This window comes from Mustela nivalis (assembly GCF_964662115.1).
Source record: "Mustela nivalis genome assembly, chromosome: 5".
NCBI lineage: Eukaryota > Metazoa > Chordata > Mammalia > Carnivora > Mustelidae > Mustela > Mustela nivalis.
In genome coordinates, this window is record NC_139024.1 from 123,847,344 (window position 1) to 123,869,984 (window position 22,641).

The 22,641-nt window shown below is 42.4% G+C and overlaps 1 long non-coding RNA gene across 1 annotated transcript; it reads left to right on the forward strand.

Annotated features, from left to right (window-relative positions):
* Positions 1–2,222: 2,222 nt before the first annotated feature.
* Positions 2,223–22,154, forward strand: LOC309865936. The gene is made up of 2 exons (XR_014312332.1): positions 2,223–2,460; positions 21,809–22,154. It is a non-coding gene; the product is annotated as an uncharacterized lncRNA (long non-coding RNA).
* The last annotated feature ends 487 nt before the right edge of the window (positions 22,155–22,641 follow it).

Genomic DNA, 22,641 nt, shown 5'->3' on the forward strand with positions numbered 1-22,641 from the left:
AAGGAGAACAGGCAGCAGGGATTTTCATTCTTTGTTGGCACCTACTCTCTTCAGCAACACCAAGATCAGTACCCCAGGCTGCACAAGCTCAGGTTCATGTCTTTACCAAAGGCCGGCAATAATTTCAGAAAGGAATGACAATGAAGGTAAAAAACAGTTCAACTACTCGCTCATCTGGACTTCTAGGGCAGGTGGGGTTCCCAGACAACTTTATTCCATCGGTCTGGCACCCTTGCCCCCCTTCTCGGTGCCTTGGTGATGAGTGTGGGCCTTGCTGTTTGCGCTGCCTGAATTTGCCCTTGTCACTTATTAGTACTGTGGCCCTGGGCTAAAAGTCATGCCTCTCAGAGCCAATCGGAATAGCTTATTACACCTATTGATTCTGGCATAGTGGGCCTGTGCGGAAATCTCTCTTCTTCATCCCTCCTCCTTCTCAGTCTTCCCCTCCTCCACCTCTTCCTCCTCCTTCTTTGATGTGTAAACCAAGGTATTTGGGGAGCAGGGAATGATGTGATGTTTGGGATTTACTTTAAAATATATTCCAGACCTCCCCCCTCCCCAAAAACAAAAATACAGGCACTTCGGGGGCAGTAGAAGGAGGGCCTATGAAACAGTTTGGGAAGCAGAGTGATAAGTACTCGGAAGGGGCGGGATCCTTCTGCTCTACACATTTTGGTGTATGCTTGAGAATGCTCATAATAAGAGTAAACAAACAAAGACCAAATAATGAGGCTTTCATTCCCTATATCCAAATGACCACAACAGGGCATAGAATGCAATTTCATAGTTGTTCCCCTGGCAATTTATTCTGATTCTCCAAATAAGATTCCAGCTCTCATCCTACCTGTCATAGTCTCTGGATATTGACTGGGAACGTTTTCCTCAACAAGGCCTTGCCAGGCCCACTGCTAGGGAATGTATTGTTTCAGATTCTGTACTCAGGTTTTAAAGATTTTTTTTTATTTATTTATCAGAGGAGGGGGAGAGCGAGCACAGGCAGATAGAATGGCAGGCAGAGGCAGAGGGAGAAGCAGGCTCCCTGCCAAGCAAGGAGCCCTTGTGGGACTCCATCCGAGGACGCTGGGATCATGACCTGAGCCGAAGGCAGCTGCTTAACCAACTGAGCCACCCAGGCATCCCTGTACTCACGTTTTAAAAAAAGTGACCAGTTTCCCGTTTGGAGTGACTCGAATGCAAGACTCACTGTAAGCCGTTGTCTTGCTGTGTCCCATCCCTTTCTAAGGACTGCTTGTGCTATCTCTGGGAGATCACAGCATTGGGAGGGGCAGCCCAGGCCTGGGCTATTACAGCAAAGCTGCAGCCTGAAGGGCACGCGTGAGATCTGTGGTTTGAGCTGTCAGAGTCTCACGGAGAAAAAAAAGAGAAATGAATCATCATTTGACCATGACATTCCCACTAACGGGGAGGACAGTGGGAGAAAGAGCAAGGGAAGAGGAAAGAAAAATCTCAAAATAAATGTGGGGTGGACGGCAGGAGGAGGGGGGGCAGGTGTGGCGATTGAACCAATGCTAGCCAAACACACGATTCCGCCCATTCTAGAGCGGACTGGACATAAACATGCTCCCACATCTACTTGTCGGCTGCGTTTTGTCGGCCAGTAGCGAGGTGATTCTTTAAGAGCTCTGAGAACCCAAACTTGTGGCCTCCCAGCAGCTGAGCCGAAGTGGAGCTGGGAGCTGCCCAGAGGACCCGAGGCTGCCAGCTGACCACCTTCCTCCCTACTGATCGCTGGAGCCAAGCTCGGCGGGGGAGAAGCCACGCTCGCGGGTGGGTGCGGGGGCTAAGGGCGGAAGCCGGGTTCCCACAGAGGACTCCGCGCCCAGTCGGCTGCAGCGAGGGCGCAAGGGGACCAGAGGCCTGACACCGGGACGCGCCCCCCACTCTGGACAACCGGCCGCAGAAGTAAAGGGCCAGCATCCCGCCACAGCTATGCTTCCCGCGGGACAATCTCGGGAGAAGGTCCTGGAAGAGGCTCGCAGGCCGATTTTCCGAGGGAAACGGCGAGGTGGGGAGGGAGCGCCCCTGACCCTACCCGCCCTCCCCTCTCCCGCTCACCCCGCATCACCAGCGGCGGGGCTGCTCCGCAGAAACTTACTCGAGGTTGTAGTGTCGCCCGCCACCGCATGGGGGCCGCATCACCTGCTGGCTCGGCGTTAGCGGTCCGCACCCCACTCTTGGCGGAGGCAGGCGGAGGCGGGCCTGCGGAGTCCTCTTTCATTGGCCGGGGCGCAGACGCTGCCATGTTGGAGGAAGCAGTGCCTTCTGTTCGGTGGAAAAGCCGTGGCTTCACCGGTAGTGTCGGGGAGTGCAGCCTCCTACCTTTCCTCCTCGCTCGAGTGTCGGTGCTGAGAGGCGGCGGCCGGCGGGATGGAGAGAAGTAGGATGAACCTGCCCAAGGGGCCGGACAGGCTCTGCTTCGACAAGGACGTGTTCATGAAGGTGCGCGCCTGGGCTCTGCTCCCCGGAGCTGGGACGTGGGTGGCCTGCCCTCCTTGGCCCTCCGGGGCCTCTCCTCGGGCTTCTCCTGCGGGCTTCCTGGGCCGTCCCCGCCCCGGACGGGTCCTCGGCAGGGACCTCACTGCACTTCGCAGTGAGTCTCTTGGCCTCGGGTGGGCTAGGTGCAACCTGGAGAAAGCACTCCTGTGAAATCGTGCACATTGAAGGAAAAGGCCTGAAAGTTCAGGGCAAGTGGTTTTGAGCTAAACATAAAAGCCCCGGACCCGTAGGACCCGCCTCTGGTACCGTGCGGCACAGTCAGACCGCCGCTCCCCCAGCCTGACAGAAGCCTCCCAGTGCCTTGTGCCTAGAAGCTCAGCGACTGTGCGTTGAACACATCTCTGAACACACGTACTTACCAGGAATCGGGTCAAAAAGGCACTTAAGCTAACGTTTATGCCTGACTTTCGTCTTAAGCTCAGAATGAGAAATCTGAAAGACTGTACTGTCCTTACTGGTTCTGGTCCAGTACTACAAAGCATACCAAGCTCCTTTTCTAATGTTTCCCTACTTCTCTTGGTGAAGTCAGCCTGAAGCTGGCAGCAGATAACTGTAGGACATAAACTTACAGAATAGAAATTTAAACTGAAAAGACTTTACTGACAGGAAAGGTTCATCAGACATAGCCTTGAAAATGTCCCAAGGTTTGAATCAGAGCCAGGAGGAGCTTTATCTGTTTTCTGTATCCCTCTGGGTCTGTACTTAAACTATCAAAACGTATATGTTTAATTTCTAAGGATTGGGATTTAGTAGCTGGTTTCAGTGTTAAAAAGTTTTGGCTCTGTAGGTACCTAAAATTCTGAAGAGTTTGAATTTCTTACTTTTTTATGGCTTCAAGTCATAATATGTTTTTTTCTTTTTTGGGTTAACCAGCTAGTTCCTTTTTGATACTTGCATTCAGATCACATCTCCCAAACTCTGGCTTTAAAAGTCCTTATGTCTGGATCCTCTGCGGTGTGGCCATATCATTTTTAATATGTAGGGATGTCTAGACGAAGGTATATTGTACTCTTGTTCTTGTATGGTGATGTTAAGCCACTGTAATAAAAGGTGTAAAGTGAATGGAGTGTCTGAAGGAGAGCACAGAGTGAATTCTCTGATCCAGAAACCTTTTGTTAATGAAGGACACGTGATGAGGAGAGAGGTCATTGGAAGAAGAAAAGGCACACACATAGACTTAAAGAATCTCAAAGCACGGAAGTCTCTTTAGCTTGTCTGTCTTTGGACTTCGTCGGGCTTTCTTTGGGCCTAACACTAGCATTTTCTAACACTTCCTAGCCCTGCCATCTTTCTCACTCTGAGCGGACAGAATGCCTTTGGTCAAAGCAGCTTCGGAAAATAGAAATCTCAAAATAGCAGTTCTAAAGTAGGACTTAGAGGTAGGAAGAGAGAAAACTGGGAAAGTGGCTAGAATGCCAGCAATTCCATATTCTTTCAAAGCTCTGAAATTTCTGAATATAATGTACAATTTGTAGTGTTAATGAACATGACCCCTTCATACATAGAAGGAAAATACATGGAACAGCTGTTCTGTGTAAAGTGGTATTGATCTTCTATGTGGGAGCTGGAGATAAAGGTTATTTGAAATTTCTGTTTCCATCAGAGAGATGTTTTGTTAAGTTACAGTTCCGAGGCAGAAATGAGCGGAGAGCTTGCTGTCGGGGTTGTATTTCTACATAGGTGTCTTGTTTGGCACATTTTGGAATGAGACTGGGATGGTAGAAAGGGAGATGGGGTGGGGCTGCGGGTTGCACTTTGGACACTGCATACATTGAGGGGTCCACGTTGATGCAGTCTTCATGGTAGAGCTGCAGTCAGGTTTACAGCAGGAAGTTGCATGGTCATATCTGTTGAGTTCGAGCTGACTGGTGGCAGGAGACTACTTAAAAAGTCATGTTTATGAGACCTAATAAGAAATAGAAGGGGAAAGGTATGCAAAAGAGGTAGGTGATCAAAGTGCAGGAATGGCAGATGGGGAAGGGTCACCTGGGGCAGAGGCACTGGCAACATCATACTTTGTCGGCTTAGAAATCCGAAAATCCTTTGGGTTGACAGCCAACTAATAGATGAGCAGGACATAAGGTATTGGTAGTAGGGGGAGAAAGTGGCATAACAGATAAATTAGACCATTTACATGGGTGTGCTATTGACATCACAAGTAGCCTTCCTCTTTCATCTCCAGTCGTACAGAAAAATTAGCAGCCATCCCACGGGACCTCTTCCATCCTGCTGACCATGATCCCATTCTTGTATTTGTCCCCTTCTCCTCCTCGCCTGGTACGGGGAGGGGCTCTCCTTCCTCCTCGGGTTCAGTCTCCACTCCGGCTCGGAGTCCATGCCCTCCCGCCCTTCCAGGAGCCTGCAAGGATCCTCTCCCCTGCACTCCTTCCCATCACGCGCTCCTGTTTGATCCTCTCCCACTTGACTGTCCCACCTCTAGGTATTGGCCTGTCACTGTCGCACATCACAGCCAGTGCTCAGGGGTTGACTTGACTTTCCCACCTTCCACCCTTCAGGCCCTGTCGTTCCACTAAAGAGTTCTTACCAAAACTGTTTCTAAGTCAGCGCACCTGACCTTTCTCTGTCTCCTTACTCGACATCGCAGTAGACCAAATGCTCTGCATTGCTTCCTGTCTTTCTTCTACCTCTCTGATGTGTCTCCTGTGCAAAGTCATGCTCCTGGTAGCCACTGAATGCTGATTATGGGCTCAGCCCCGTGTTCCTTTCTTTCCCTAGATGACCTTTTGTGCAGCTTCATGACCACCTATCAGCAGGTAAGGCAGATTCCTGTCTCTGGTCCACACGCTTCCTGAGCACCAGTTCTGTGTATCGGACTTGCTGATCTTTCTTCTCGGATGTGTCTGTGGCCCCTCAGACTCATCAGGTTCAAGACGGAATTCATGAGCACCTCCTCCACGGAAAACCACCTTTCTTATTCTATTGCCTCTCTCGGTAAACACTTCATCCGTTTAGCCTGGAGTCGGGAAACCAGAAGTCAACTCCTACTCTGTCACCTTTCCAAAATCTAGTCTGTTACACCAAGTCCTGTGGATTTCGCTTACTAAACCTCTTGAGTCCATATACTTCTTTCCATCTCTTCTCGTACCTTTGCAGTGCGCCCTTGCCATCACACTGTAGAAGCTTCTCACCCAGTCTCCATGTGCCTTCCTTGTCTTTCTGGCCCCTGGTCTACACTGCAGGTGAGCCACTCTTGTCAGAATGCGGATGTGATCTTGTATGTACCAGGTGACTGGTCAGTCCACCAGCTCTTGAAAAACCATTTTCCCACGCACTCGAACGTATTTCAAAGAGAATCAGTCCCCCATGGGGTAGTTTTCCTTGGTAGACAGTTTGTTTCTGCAATGAGCCATCTGCCTCCTTTGAACTTCTCTGTGTCAGTTCCTCTCTGGAACCTGTGGCTTCGTTGGCACCCCGGGTAGGCACATGATGACCTTTTCCATGAGAAGTGAAGGCAGGAGCCCTCTGGACGGTGAATGTATGTACCCTCATGTTCCATAGGTAAAAGAACCGTGTGTGGGGGTCGGGGGGTAAGTCCTTGAGGCTCCTCCCTGTTCTAATTGGGTGAACTGGGAATTTTGAGGCAGGAAGCAGGTCCTGTGTGTCCTTGTTTGCAGGGAGCATGCATTCTGATGGACAAAACGGAAAAGGGGAAGAATGAGCAGCTGCTCAGATCTGTTTGTACTGTGCTGGCTGATTAGCTGTGACCTGCAGATGTGGGTCCCATCCTCGGCTCTGCTCTCTGCCTGCTTATGTCTGTCTTGGGGCAAATCACTCGCCTCCGGCCTTCTGTTTGCTTGTTAGTATAATGAGGTGGTGCTTATCTATGTGATCTTTGCCGGCTCTTCTGAAAAGACTCTAGTCCATCCTGGCTTGCAGATAAGGAAACTGAGGCCTGAGGGGTGATGACTTCCTTTAAAGCCACACAGCTAGTTGGGGCCAATCACAGGCCAGATCTCCTGACCCCCACGCATCAGTCCTTGGAAATCCTACTGTAATATGTTCCTTTCCAGAGGCCACAGGTGGGAACTGAGGGAAGTGGGACGATCAGAACATTAAGAATAGCGCAGAAGATGGCACAATGTCCGCATGCCTTGGCACCTGCATTTCACCAATAGGGCCACCTCTTACCTTAGAAGAAGTTCCCACAGGGCTGGTGATCTGGATGCCTGGCCTGGAGCTTAGCTATGGTAAATGGGACCAGAGGGAAGTGATGGCTGTTTGAGGTGGACTTTGTTGACAGCAGCTGGAGATAGCAGCTGACAGAGGAGGAAGAGGGAAGAGTGACAGACGGCAGATAGCCGCAGGCCCACAGGTCAGCCACTGTTGCCCAGGGTCGCCCATCCCCAGGAGCCGACTTCATATCACAGGATCTGAGTGCTTACCCTGTGGGTTCTTAGTTCGATGTCACGTCTTGATGACAAGATTCCATTCTCTTCCGCATCAGTGTGAGACAGACATCGTAATGAAATTCTAATTAGCCAAATATGGAATGTAAGCCTGGAACTCATTTTATAGAGAAATTTTCTTATGTGAACTACTTTCCCTGATGATAGAGGAGTTGTGACGATGTAACATCAGATAAAGTTTATCTGATTGGCACTTGTAAGAAGGGTTCCCGGCAAAAAAGAACTGTTTTTTTGTTGTTGTTGTCCTTTCTTTTGATCTTTCCTTTCCATTCCTTTTTTTTTTTTTTTTTTTTTTTGTCTTGTGAGCGGTCATCTGATTTATAAAAAGATGCAACAAAAAGTAAAATGGTACAAGATAATCAGTTTCAAAACATAAAAAAGTGAGTGTCTTTAGCCATAGCTCAGAACAGAGGAACTGGGTAAGGAGAATTGCTTGTATGAACTGGCAACAGGAAAAGTTGGTAAAGGAGAGCTGAGGAACTCTATTAAGACATAGGAGTGAGGGGCTCCATCATCATCTGGCATTTGCTCAGTGTCGTCTATATGGTTAGAGATGTCCATGATGGGAACTCCAGCAATCTTCTGGGTCTGGGTCAGCTGATGCCACAGTGTAACACTCTGAAGTACTTCCATACTGAGCAGTCATCTGCATAGTTTGTCTTGTGTGTACGTGGTAATCATTTGAATCTTGGCTCTTTTGCAATCCTTAGAGCCTCTTGATACTTTCACCCCGGTTTCTCAGTTTCAGCCATTACACAGTCAGTTGTACAACTGGTAAACTTGGCACACAGCCCATCCATCATTGACCGGTCAAGTTTGGCTTAAATAGAAAAGTTGATAAAGTCGGTACCAACCAGGATGTGGTAAGTCGGCCCAGCTGTGTGTTTATATTGGAAAAAGCAGGAGGGATGTTGGGGGACTTCTCTTTCCTTGAGTGCATGGGATCCTTCTTTTCTTTCTTGTTAGGTTTTAATCTGTCCTTCTCTCAGAGAAGGATCTCAGAGCTAAGCATTCGCTTCCTGGTCACATAGTTTCTTGCTTTCTCTTGCTTCCCATGTTCACATCATGCCCATTTCTCCTTGCTTTTGATTTTCTAATTCACTCTTTGTAGTACCATAAAACTTATTTAAATAAAATGTTGACCTACTAAGTTATTGATTATTAGTAAGTTCTTTGTTCAAAATTTGAGAGCAAGAAGTATTATGTAAATATATCTTTTTGTTATTTAACTAGTCTTACAACATTTAGCATCACATTTCTTGAAACATTTAAACAAATTAATCACAAACTGGGGCTTGGGCTCTTTCTTTCTTTTTTTTTTTTTTAAGTAATCTCTATACCCAACATGGGACTTGAACTCACAACCCTGAGATCAAGACCTGCACGCTCCAGTGACTGAACAAGCCAGGTGCCCTTTGGGCTTTTTGTTTTTAAGTTCCTCAGGTGAGGGGGTGCCTTAGTGGCTCAGAGGTTTAAGCTTCTGCCTTCAGCTCAGGTCATGGTCTCAGGGTCCTGGGGTCGAGCCCTGCATGGGACACTCTGCTCAGCATGGAGCATGATTCCCTCCCTCTCTGCCTACTTGTGACCTCTCTCTCTATGTCAAATAAATAAATAAAATCTTAAAAAAAAAAGTTCCTTAAGTGATTCTAATGTGTGACCAGTGTTAAGAACTCTAGCACTGGATAATCCTTTTAAATAGCTCAAGAAATTAATTTTGAAAAGCGAACTAAAAGCCTGCATAGATTATGATTGGTGTTAAATTGAGGGGAAAAAAGAGATAAAGAGAAGAAATCAGCTGGAACAGAGTGTAATTAGGTACTCAAATATTTGTTAGATGGATAAATACATTTACGGAATGTAGGGTTTGTTGTTTTTTTTTTGTCTCTTCATCAATATGTCAAATGGGTATATAAATTCAAGAAAGGAGTTTGATATAAAATTGATTAAAATGTTAGAACAGACGTTTTTTAGTATTTTAGTGTTACTATTTCATGATGCTTTTAAGATGATCTCTCTGTAGATGGTGGGAAGATCTTGTTAGCATATGTTTTTAATTTTCAAGCTTGAATAATTTAGTCACCGAACAAAGATTTAGAATGAGTTTTGGGAGACACAAGTCCTAGATTATGTCCCCACCTAGCTGGGTCAGAGATTTGAGAGCAGGGGCTGGAGGGAAGAGCTCCAAGGACATTTTTGTATACATGCTGATACCTTGGGCGGGAACACTCTTCCCACACTTCCGGTGGCTAGCTCTTTTGTGTCACTTGGATCTCAACTCATTGTTCTATATTTCCTGGTTCATCCAAGTTAAAATACATCCCATTTGTCACTCAACCTTTACTGTGTCCTGTTTTCTTTTTAGCTGTGATCACTATTCATTAATCACTATTTGATCACTGTTCATTAATATAATGTTTGTCTACATATTTATTTTCTCATTTCTGCATTAGAATATCTGCTCCTTAAAAGCAGAGACCTTGTCTTTTCTTTTCATGACTGTGTCCCCAGGTCTTAGAGCAGAGCTGGAGTTGCATGATAAATATTTGAGGAATATTTATGGGATATACAGGGACATTTATTCATCTCTGTTGTCCATTGTTTTCAAGAATGGTTGGAAACACACACATACGTGAGCTCACACAAACTTTCTATGTCTTTCAACCCCTATGTAGTGTGCAGATTAGTGCTTAACTATTTTGGTTTTTTGTCTCGATGAAATGGGACATGTTTCATAAATTTCATATGCCCTCTTAGTACTTCTCATCATTACAGAGTGATGGTTCTGGGGGATTCTGCTTCTCGTGGAGATAGTATATAGTGATTTTATAAGTCCATGTATCTGGGAAGGAGTGTTTTACTTCTTGGCAGCTTAGAGAACTTCAATCTTTCCAAATTCCATGTAATTTTCATAGCATTAAAGCTACTAATTTCAGATTATTGGTAAGTTTTAAATGATTAATTCCCAGGTTACTTTGAATTAGTCTTTGTTTGCCATCCCTGATTGCAGCTAGTTAGTAAAGTAGCTAAACTTTTAAACTCTACTTGGTTTTAATTTTGAGTGAAGTCACTGCTTCTCTCATGGTTAATGGTTCTTAATTACCTGCAGCTTGTCTGGTTTGCTCATTTATTTTCCTGTGTTCCAACACCTCTTGTGATCTCCCAACTTCTGGCCTTTTGGGGGATTTGTACTTTAACTGGGTTCAGATAGGAAATGCCCCTGAGTACAAAGAGAAGATATTTTTCTTCTAACTTCACTATCTCCTATTATTAATGGATTACATTGTTGTGGTACATGTGTTACAACTGATGAACCAGCATTGATACAGTATTAATTAAAATCCATGGTTTACATTAGGGTTCACTCCTCTTTCTATAGTTCTGTGGGTCTTGACAAATGTATAATGTTATTTACCTACTGTTGGTATCTTACAGCCTAGTTTCATTGCCTTGAAAAACCCTGTACCTCATCTATTTGTTTCTTCTCCTCTCTCTGCACCCTCCTTGCTCACCCCTCAGCCCGGGATCTTTTTACTGTCTAGAGTTTTACCTTTTTAGAGGCACCTGGCTGGCTTAGTTGCTAGGGCATCTGACTCTTGATCTCAGGGTTGTGAGTTCTAGCCACCACATTGGGTATAGAGATGACCTAAACAATAAATAAAAATAAAAATGTTGGTTAATTTTTACCTTTTCCAGAATGCCATAGAGTTGGAATCATATAGTATTTAGCCTTTGAGACTGGTCCTTCACTTAGCAATATGCATTTAAGGTTCTTCGAAGTCTTGTGGCTTAATAATTCATCTTTTAATTGTCGAATAATCCGTTGTGTGGGTGTGGCACAGTGTACCTGTTCACCTACTGAAGGAGATTGGATTGCTTCCAAGTTTTGGCACTTCAGAGAATAAAGCTGCTGTAAATATCCGTGTGCAGGTTTTTGTGTGGACACTAGTTTTAAGCTCTTTTGGGTAAATACAAAGGAGCACAATTACTGATCTTATAGTGAGAATGTGTTTAGTTCTGTGAGAAACTGCCAAGCTGTCTCACACAGTGCCTCCCATTTTGCATTCTGACCAAACAGTGAATGAGAGTTTGGTTGTCCCACATCCTTGCTAGCATTTGGTATTACTAGTGCTTTGGATTTTATTTGCAATTTCTTAATGACATACAAAGTGAGCATCTTTTCAGATCCTTTTTTTTTTTTAATTTTTAAAGATTCTATTTATTTATTAACAGCACAAGCATACGGAGAGGTAGCAGCAGGCAGCAGGAGAGGGAAAAAAGCAGGCTCCTCGCTGAGCCGGGGGCCCAGTGTGGATTTCAGTCCCAGGACCTGAGCTAAAGGCAGATGCTTAACTGACTGGGTTTCCCAGCCACCGCTCTTTTCACATTTTTAAATTAGGTTTGATTTCTTGTTGGTACTAAGACATCTTTATATTATATTTCTTATTTTAAGTCCTTTACCATGGCTGTGTTTTGCAGATATTTTCTCTACTCTGTGACTGGTCTTTTCATCTCTCTCTTTTTTTTTTTTTTAAAGATTTTATTTATTTATTTGTCAGAGAAAGAGCGAGCGAGAGTGAGCACAGGCAGACAGAGTGGAAGGCAGAGTCAGAGGGTGAAGCAGGATCCCTGCGGAGCAAGGATCCCAATGTGGGTCTCGATCCCAGGACACTGGGATCATGACCTGAGCCAAAGGCAGCTGCTTAACCAACTGAGCCACCCAGTTGTCCCGTCTTTTCATTCTCTTAACAGTGTCTTTTACAGAGAAGTTTAATTTTAACAAAGTCCCTCTCATCAATTTTTTTCTTTCGTAGATCATGCTTTTGGTTTTATATCTGAAAAGTCATTGCCAAATCCAAGGATCCCTACATTTTTTCTTATGTCATCTTTAAGAAGTTTTGCATTTTACGTTTAGGTTTTGTGAAAGGTGTGAAAAGTTTGTTTTTATTATTTTCATTTGTTTGTTTTTTCTTATCAATGTCCCATTGTTCGGTTCCATTTGTTGAAGACTGTCCTTGCCATTGAGTTGCCTTTGCCTGTGTGTGTGGATGTTGTTCTGGGCTCTCCACTCTGTTCCAAGCACCTGTCTCTTTTGCCAGGCACCTTCTGTCTTAATCACTATAGCTTTAATAGTAAGTCTTGAGATTGGGTGGTGGCAATCCTCAATTTCCTTTTTTTCCCCGCTCTTTAATATTTTGTTGACTACTCTGGGACTCTTGGTTTTCCAGTTTTCCATCCAAATTTTAGAGTCAACATGTTGGTATCCACAGAATAACTTCCTGGCATTTTGATTGGGATTGCATTGAGTCTGTCGATCAGTTTGGGAAGAACTGACCTCTTAACAGTATTGAGTGTTCTTACCCAAGATTGTGGACTTTCTTTCCACTTCACATCTTACCTTGCTTGTTATCTTTCATCAGAATTTTATACTTTTTCTCATATAGATCTTGTGCATATTTTGTTAGATTTGCACCTAAGTATTAATTTTTTTGGTATGCTAATGTAAATGGTCTTGTGTTTTTAACTTCAAATTCCACTTGTACATTGCTGGTATATACGAAAGCAATTGACTTTTTAAATTTTTTAATTAAAATTCAATCTCGTTAACATACAGTGTACTTTTAGTTTCATGGTTAGAATTTCGTGATTCATTGGTTGCATACAACACCCAGAGCTCATCCCAACAAGTGCCCTCCTTAATACCCCTCACGCAGTTACCCCAACTTTTCCCTCTCCAGTAACCCTCAGTTTGTTTCCTGTAGTTAAGTCTCTTGTGATTTGCCTCCCTGTCTGTTTCTATTTTTCCTTCCCTTCTCCTATATTCATCTGTTGTTTCTTAAGTTCCACATGTGACTGAAACTCTATGGTATTTGTCTTCCTCTAGTTCCATCCATGTCCTTGCAAATGGCAAGATTTTGTTCTTTTTGATGGCTGAGTAATGTGTGTGTGTGTGTGTGTGTGTCTGTGTGTGTGTGTATGTATACCACATCTTCTTTATCCATTCATCTGTTGATGGACATTTGGGCTCTTTCAATAGTTTGACTATAAACATCGGGGTGCTTTTGCCCCTTCAAATCACTTTGTGTACTTTGGATAAACATCTAATAGGGCAATTGCTAAGTCGTTGGGTTGTTCCATTTTTAACTTTTTGATGAGCCTCCATACTGTTTTCCAGAGTTGCATTCCCACTAACAGTGTAGGAGGATTCCCCTTTCTCCACATCTTCGCCAACATCTGTTGTTTCCTGACTTGTTAATTTTAGCCATTTTGACTGATGTAAGGTGGTGTCTCATTGTGGTTTTGATTTGTATTTCCCTGATGCTGAGTGATGTGGAGCCCTTTTTCATGTGTCTGTTGGCCATTTGGATGTCTTCTTTGGTCTGTTCATGTCTTCTGTCCATTTCTTGACTGGATTTTTTTGTTTTTGGATGTTGAGTTTGATAAATTCTTTATAAATTTTGAATACTGGCCCTTTGTCTGATACATCATTGGAAAGCAATTGACTTCTGTATTTTAACTGTGTATTGTGCAGACTTGCTATAATCACTTGACTAGTTTCAGGAGGGTGTGGGGTGTGAAGTCTTTGTATTTTCTGTAGACAGTCATGTCATCTGTGAACAAAGTTTTATTCTTTCCCAGGTTGTATACCTTTTGTTTCCTTTTCTTACCTTATTTCATTAGTTTGGCCTTCCAGTATAGTATTGAATAGTAGTAGTAGGAGGGACATCCTTGCCTTGATTCCCTGTCTTCTATTTTCTCAGTATTAATATCATGTTAGCTGTGGATTTTTGGAAACATTCTTTATCAAGTTGAGGAAGTCCTCCTATTCTTAGTTTCCTGAGGGTTAATAATGAAGAGGTGTGGATTTTGTTAAATGTTTTTTTTTCCTCCCTTCATTGATATGATCATGTGATTTTCTTTCTGTTGATATGATGGATCACATTGATTTTCTAATGTTGAACATTTTCTAATGTTGCATACCTGGAATAAATCCTACATGACCCTGGTGTATAATTTTTTAATATAGTGTTTGCTTTTATTTGCTAATTTTTGTTGAAGATTTTTGTGTCTGTGTTCATGAGAGATACTAGTTTATAGTTTCTTTTCTTGTAGTATTGGTTTTGGTGTCAGGGTAATAATGATCTCCTAGAATGATTTAGGAAGTACTCCTTCTAGTTTTACTTTCTGGAAGAGATTTTAGAGAATTGTGTAGTATTCCATAAATGTTTGGTTGAATTTACAGTGATTGGGATTGTTAGCAGTAGCCCTCCCTTCTTTCATCTGATATTAGTAATTTATGTCTTCTACCTTTTTTTCTTTGTTTGACTGGCTAAGGGTCTATCTGTTTTATTGATGTTTTCAAAGAAACAGACTTGGGGTTTATTGATTTAAAAAAAAAATTCCTGGTTTTAATTACATTGATTTCTGCTCTAATTTTTATTTTTTTTTCTACTTCCTTTAGGGTTTTTTTTAATGATTTTATTCGACACAGAGAGAGTCAGTGAGAGAGGAAATACAGGCAGGAGGAATGGGAGATGGAGAAGCAGCCTCCCTGAGCAGGAAGCTCTGATGCAGGGCTCTGTCCCAGGACCCTAGGACCATGTCCTGAGCCAAAGGCAGATGATTAACCAACTGAACCACCCAGGAGCCCCTCCTTACTTTAGATTTGATTTTGTTGTTGTTGCCTAAAATGGAAGCTTAGATTATTGACTTTAATCTTTTTTTTTCTAATATTTGCATTCAGTACTGTATTTTCCCTTTAAGCAGCATTCCACACATTTTGCTACATTGTATTTTGTTGAGACTGGTCTCCTGTCATTTAGAAGTGTGTCATTTAATCTCCATGTATTTTGGACTTCTTCAACTATCTTCTGTTACTGATTTTTAATTCCATTGCGGTCTGAGAACATACTTGGTATAATTTTTATTTTTAAAAATTTGTTGTGTTTTGTGGCCCAGAATTATTCTGTCTTGATGAGTGTTCCATATGAGCTTAAGAAGAATGTGTGTTGCACTATTACTGGGCGAAATAGTCTGTGTACATCTGTTGTACGGTAATTGATGGTGGTGTTAAGTGTGCCATGTCTGGACTGAATGTCCACATCTGTCAAATCCTTGTTGCCCTGCTGCTGGATCGGCCCATTAATGATGAAGAAGTGTTGAAGTCACCAGCTGTGATAATGGAATTGTTTATTTCTCCCTGCAGTTCTGTTAGGTTGTGTCTTACCTGTGTTGATCAGGCACACATATCTTAAGGATAATTGTGTCTTCTTGGTCAGTCGATTTCTTTATCATTATGTAATGCTGCTCTTTATGCCTGATAATTTTCCTTCTCTGAAATCTGCTTTGTCTGAAATTCATGTAGCTACGCCATTGTTCCTGTGATTAGTGTTACTTTGGATTTTTTTTAATGTATCCTAGCATTTAGCTTGTTGATATTTAAGTTGTTTCATTTTTCATCAAAATATAATTCACAAAGCATAATAGTTGCCATTTTAAAGCATACTCTTCTCTGGTTTTTAGTATATTTACTGTGTATATGGTACATACGTCACTTCTGTCTAATTCCAGAATGCTTCCATCACCCGAAAAATAAACCTCTTACTTCCAATTCTCCCCCCCCCCTTATTCCCTGGCAATCATGAATCTACTTTCTGTTTTTATGGATTTGCCTTTTCTGGAACATCTCATATCAGTGGAATTGTATAACACGTGACCTTTTGTGTCTGGCTTCCTTTAACCTGAGAGTAGAATGTTTTCAGACTTCACTCGTGTTGTAGCATGTAACAGTTTATTCCTTTTTATGGTTGTGTAAGAGGCTCTTCCACATTTTATGTATCCATTCATCAGTTGATGGACGTTGGGTATATACTCTTTTGGCTGTTACGAGCAGCGCTGCTGTGCACATTCATGTACAGGTTGTGGCAGGAACATCTGTTGTCAGTTCTGTCGGTGTCATACCCCTAGACGTAGAACTGCTGGGTAATTGTACGTGTGTAACTTCTTGAGGAGCTACCGAGCTGTTTGCTGCCTTAGCCACACTGTTTTACATTCTCACCGACAATACAGGAGGGTTCCAGCTTCTCCGCCTTCTTGCCAGCACTTTTCTTCTTCTTTTTTTTTCTTTTTCTTTTTCTTATTTTACCATAGTTGTCCTAGTGGGTGTGACGTGGCATCTGCATGTGCTTTTGATTCGCATTTCCCCAATGACTAAGGATGTCGAACATCCCGACATGTGCTCTTGACCGTCTGTGTATCATCTTTGGAGAAATGTCTATTCAAAAGTCTTTGGCTTGTTTTTAAATTAGGTTATTTGTCTTTTTGTTGTTGAGTTCTAAGAGTATATTTGCATATTCTGGTTATTAGATCCTTGTCAGACAAATGATTTGCAGATACTCTCTCCCATTCTGTGGGTTGTCTTTTCACGTTCTCCGTAGTGTCCTTTGACACACGAAAGTTTTTATTTTGATCAAGTTCAGCTTATCTAATATTTCTTATTGCTTTGTGTATCATGTCTAAGAAAGCTTTTCCCGATCCAAAGTCATACAGATTTTCACCTGTTTTCTCTGAGTGTTACAGTTTTGACTCTTACATTTAAATCTTTGATCCATTTTGAGTTATATTTTTGTGTATGTGTGACGTTGCTGTTCCAAGTTCATTCTTTTGCATGTAGATATTCACTTGTCCCAGTAGTAGGCACTCGAAAAGACTGTTTCCCCCCCCCCCTCCCCATTAAATGGTCTTGGCATCCTTGTGAAAAATCAGTTGACAATAAATGTATGGGTTGTAAATACTTTCTTTTTGAATACTTGGGGAATCTACACTATAAAGTAAAACCATTCCTAAAGTAGTAAAACCATTCTTGGTTAAGTGAAATGGGTCTCTATTATGGCACTGTGAGTTTGGGTTTGCTTTTCACAGCAAACGCTGCCTAACCCAGTATTCACAGATGTTCCGAGTTATTTAGTCATGTGTTATGCAACTTTTGTTTATCTGAGAACAAATGCATAAATGGTAAGTTGAGTACTAATATTACCTAATAGCATTTGTTCACTGAGGCTAAGTTATATGATTTATTTATTTATTTATTTATTTAAGATTTTATTTGAGAGTGAGAGAGTGCAGGAGCAGGAGGAAGGGACAGAGGGAGAAGCAGGCTCCTTGCTCAGCAGAGCGCCTGATGTGGAACTCAAACCCAAGAGACTGGGATCATGACCTGAGCCAAAGGCAGATGCTTAACCACATAGGCACCCCAGTTATACAATTTAGAATGCCATCATGAAGTTCAAGAACTTCAACAATGTGTAACTGAGGCAGGGAAAGTGATCGACCTAAAGGTATACAGTTGATGAGTAGGATGGCCAGGATTATGAACCAAGACCCCCTCCCGTGATGTACTACATAACTATGATGTAAGGTCTGAAATTGTCTCAGGAGAGAAAGGTCCAGGCTAATTTGGTCACCAGTGTAAGGAGCAGGTGGCTTTCTGTAGATGACTGTGAAATTACGGTTTGGTATGAAGTCCTTCTCTCCGACACTAGCAGGGTCAGTCTTTGGTTGATTAACTAAAAAAGTCAGTTTAAACAAGTATTCTTAGGGAATGGTACATACAGTTTTTAGCATTTTATTTGGAAAAAATATATGTATATTTATTCTCCATTGAAACAGTGCCAGGTCTTTTCTCTGGAAACTGGCCTGCAGATTAGATTTCTGAGTTATCACAGCACTTGGGTTGCTCAATAGGTTAGGCATCTACCTTCGGTTCAGGTCATGACCTCGGGGTCCTGGGATGGAGTCCCACATTGTGCCCCCTGTTCAGCAGGGAATCTCCTCCCATTGCCCCTTTCCCTGCTCATACTGTCTGTCTGTGTCTCAAATAAATAAAAAGAATCTTTAAAAAAAGTTTTCTATGTTGTCTTTTTTTGCATTCAGTTTCAGTTTCTTTAACTGAATTGAGTGAGAATCCTGTGATCACTCCCTCCCTGCCTGGTACTTGGTCATCTCACCCATACCTAACTTAGCAAAAATTTTCTTATTGATTTCTTTGTATCAAATCTTTCCAAAGTAGCTGTGTTAGTTTTCAAAAGAACAGTGATTTTTTTTGCAGTCATATTTTGTTGGTTTACATAGTGTTTAATGAAAAGTAAGTGTAGGTGTCCTTAACTAGTTTGGGAATCATCACATTTGATTCTTTTTTTTTTTTTTAAGATTTATTTATTTGACAGAGAGAAATCACAAGTAGACAGAGAGGCAGCCAGAGAGAGAGAGAGAGAAGGAAGCAAGCTCCCTGCCGAGCAGAGAGCTCGATGCGGGACCCGATCCCAGGACCCTGAGATCATGACCTGAGCCAAAGGCAGCGGCTTAATCCACTGAGCCACCCAGGCGCCCCATCACATTTGATTCTTGCTGACTAAACAGGTCATGGAGTAGCAGAGTCACAGGGGAATTAGATAGTAATTTATTGCCTCTAAGCATATAAGCCTACCAGGGTATCACAGTATTGTAGAGGGGAAACACAGGATAGCTAATCCTGTGAGACCAATACTTGGAAATAGGTTATGAAAGATTTGGAACATCTGTTCAATGGGACACTCAGCATGCACATAAAATATTAATAGAAATGTATGTGTTTTATGTAAAGACATTCAAGTTATATTTTTAGATGGGAAATTTTTTTTAATAGAATGGGTTTTTATTTTTTTTTTATTCTTTTTTTAAGATTTTATTTATTTATTTGACAGAGAGAGAGAGAGGTCACAAGGAGGCAGAGAGACAGGCAGAGAGAGGGGGGAAAGTAAGCTCCGGCTGAGCAGAGAGCCTGATGTGAGGCTTGATCTCAGGACCCTGAGATATGACCTGAGCCGAAGGCAGAGGCTTAACCCACTGAGCCACCCAGGTGCCCCTAGATGGGAAATAGTTTAGAAGAGCATGAATATTTGTGTGTGTGTGTGTGTGTGTGTGTGTGTGTACACACATATGTGTGTGTACACACATACATAGATAAGGTCTGGGGTTTCCATTCAAGATGGTGGCATGGGAGGATCTTGATCTCATCACTTCTATGAAATACACACTGAATCTATAGCTCCATATGGAAAATTTTCCTGTGGAAAAAACCCTACAACGAGCTGAGTGACTCCTACACATTAGGTGAGTAAGGAAAAAAACCTATGTTGAAGTAAGAATCAGTCTTGCCATAAACCCCACCCCTGGTACAGCGACCTGGGATTGGGAGGGTACTCAAAACCCCAGGCTTCTCCCTGAGGAGCAAAGGGTTTGAGCCCCACTTCTGGCACCCCAACTTCCAAGACGTACATCTAAGAGACAAGACCCCAAAACATCCAGCTTTGGAAGCCATCAGAGCTTGCACCCATGAGACCCACAAGGCTATAGCAAACTGAGAAACAGTTCTTAAAGCAGTCCCGCGAGTAGACTGACCCACCCTGGAACTCAGCACAGAAGCAGCAGACTGAAATGGGATCAGATTTCTGTGAAAGAGGCTCATTTGCTTATCTTAAAGCCCTGAGGGGCAGGCATCTAATTTAACGTGGATCTGGGAGCCTAGTAAGGTATTCTCCAAAGATGGAGCTGATGGGTACCATCTTTGCGCTGTCCCTCTGCCTCGCTTCTGCTTTCTGGTATCTCCTGGAAAGGAGCTTGAATGCTCGTATGATGCCCCGAGGTTTGCAGTTGCTACCCAGGTATACCTCTAGATCACCTGGCTCAAGCAGCCAGCAAGACTCACATTCACGGTAGTGAGTATCACAGTATTTACAACAACCAAGACTTGGAAATAACTAAAGTGTCCACCAATGGGGTGAATGGATAAAGACAATGTGTGTGTATATGATGGAATATTAACCATAAAAAGAAGGAAGTCTTGCCATTTGCAACAACATGGATGGACCTTGAGGATATTGTGCTGAGTGAAATAAGTCAGACAGAGAAAGAGAAATACTGTATGATCTCCCTCACATGTGGAATCTAAAAAACAAAACAAAATGAAGTCATAGAGAACAGATTGGTGGTTGCCAGAGGCGAGGTTGTGGAGGAAATAGATGAAGGGGTCCAGTGGTATAAACTTCCAGTTAATAAGATAAGCCTTGGGGATGTAATGTACATCATAGTGACTGTAGTAAATAATACTGTGTATTATTGTATATTAATTTTATTATTTTTTATTAGAAATATGTATTATTAGCCCCAGGGTTACAGGTCTGTGAATTGTCAGGCTTACACACTTCCCAGCACTCACCGTAGTACATACCTTCCCCAATGTCCACAACCCCACGACCCTCTCCATACACCCCTCCCCCCAGCAACCCTCAGTTTGTTTTGTGAGATTAAGAGTCTCTTATGGTTTGTCTCCCTCCCAATCCAATATTTTTTTTAAGATTTAATTTATTTATTGGACAGACAGAAATCACAAGTAGGCAGAGAGGCAGGCAGAGAGGAGGAAGCAGGATCCCCGTTGAGCAGAGAGCCCGATGTGGCCTCGATTCCAGGACCCTGTGATCATGACCTGAGCCGAAGGCAGAGGCTTTAACCCACTGAGCCACCCAGGTGCCCCCCTCCGAATCCAATCTTGTTTCATTTTTCCTTCCCTACCCCCACACCCCCCACTTTGCCTCTCAAATTCCTCATATCAGGGAGATTGTATGATAATTGTCTTTCTCTGATTATTTCACTCAGCATACCTTCTAGTTCCATCCACGTCATTGCACATGGCAAGATTTCATTTCTTTTGATGGCTGCATAGTATTATATATATATATATATATATATATATATATATATTTTTTTTTTTTTAAGATTTTATTTATTTATTTGACAGAGATCACAAGTAGGCAGGCAGAGAGAGAGGAGGAAACAGGCTCCCTGCTGAGGAGAGAACCTGATGTGGGGCTCGATCCAAGGTCCCTGGAATCATGACCTGAGCCGAAGGCAGAGGCCTTAACTCACTGAGCTACCCAGGTGCCGTATATTATTATATATTTAAAGTTGCTAAAGCTTAATAGTTCTTAGCACAAGAAAAAAATGTGTATGTTTGGTGATGGATGTTAACTAGTCTTAGGGTGATCATTTCACAACAGATAAAAATATGGAATTTTTATGTTGTATGCCTGAAACTAACATGTGTCCATTATATGTCAGTTTCTTTAAAAAGTAATTGATATTTTATTTTTTTAAAAAATATTTATTTATTAGACAGAGATCAGAAGTAGGCAGGGAGGCAGGCAGAGAGAGAGACAGGGAAGCAGGCTCCCTGCTGAGCAGAAAGCCCAATGTGGGCTTGAACCCATAACCACTGAACCAGCCAGGCACCCCAAAAGTAATTTATATTTTAAAGAGAAAGCCTATGGCACCTGGGTGGCTCAGTCAGTTAAGCGTCTGCCTTCGGTTGAGATCTTGATTTCAGGGTCTTGAAATGAACCCTGGCATCAGGCTCCCAGCTCAGCAGAGAGCCGGCTTCTCCCTCTGCCCCTCCTCCCACTTGTTCTCTCTGTCTCTCTCTCTCAAATAAATAAAATCTTAAAATAAAAAAAAGTAAAGAGACCAAAACAAAGTCTGGAAGGATGTGAATCGCTGTGTTACAATTAAGAAGAAAAAGCTGTTTCTATTTTGAGAAGAGCCTCTTTGAAATGTATAATTAAAAGAAATAAAATGCCTGTAGCGTTAGGCAACAGGAGAGAATGGTCTTGGTGAGGGGCCCCCTTTCCCATAATCTTAGGAAGTGAGCAGACCCCCTGATGTCCTGTGTGTGTTCCCCTGCAGTAATACGGCCTCTTATTCTTTCTCTGATCTTATTTTTCTATGTAAAATGTGGTATCAGTGCAATCATTTTTTCTTTCTGGTTTGATTTTCAGGAAGATTTCAACGTCGATCACTTTGTGTCTGACTGTAGGAAGCGTGTCCAGCTGGAGGAACTAAGAGGAGATCTGGAACTCTACTATAAACTTCTTAAAATAGCCATGGTCGAGCTCATCAACAAGGATTATGCAGATTTTGTCAACCTTTCCACAAACTTGGTAAACCTGAAATTCACAAGTCCTACACACACACACACACACACACACACTTTCTCTCTCCTTCATATTTATTAAAAGGGCAGAGTTTTTAGAAACCTTTCAGTTGATTACCCCACCAACCCCACCAGAAACTTGAAGAAATTACCAATTTCATTAATAAAAGAACTAAACTTTTTGGAATACATTCTTTTGTTTTAGTTTTTATTCATTTAAGGTTGCTCTAGTTTGATTATGTTTCAAATTCATTAGTCAACAGTGAAAAGTAAAGGATAATAATACCCAAGGGGTTGTTTTATTAGTTGCTAAGTGATTACCCTGAAGTCTTCCTTGATTTAGACTAATTTGTAGGAGCAAATGTCCACCACTCTTACAATGTTTAATTTACTCCCAGGTATATCTGTTAGCCAGAGCTAGGTTGAGGGAACATTGGCCAATATTGATATTTAAAAAGTTTGGTTTTATAAAAATATAAGAATGATTTGCAGTGAGCTTATCAATTGTTTGTAAAAACCGTTTAGAAATGTTGAATTTTGTTACTTGGCAGAAAAGTCTCCTTGTTGATGCTTCATTTTGTTTTAAATCTGTTTGTCCAGAGAAGCACAGAAAGTTGCAGCTCCGTGGGAATTTCAAGAAGCATTAAAATTAATGATGCACATTTGCTTTTGGGAAAT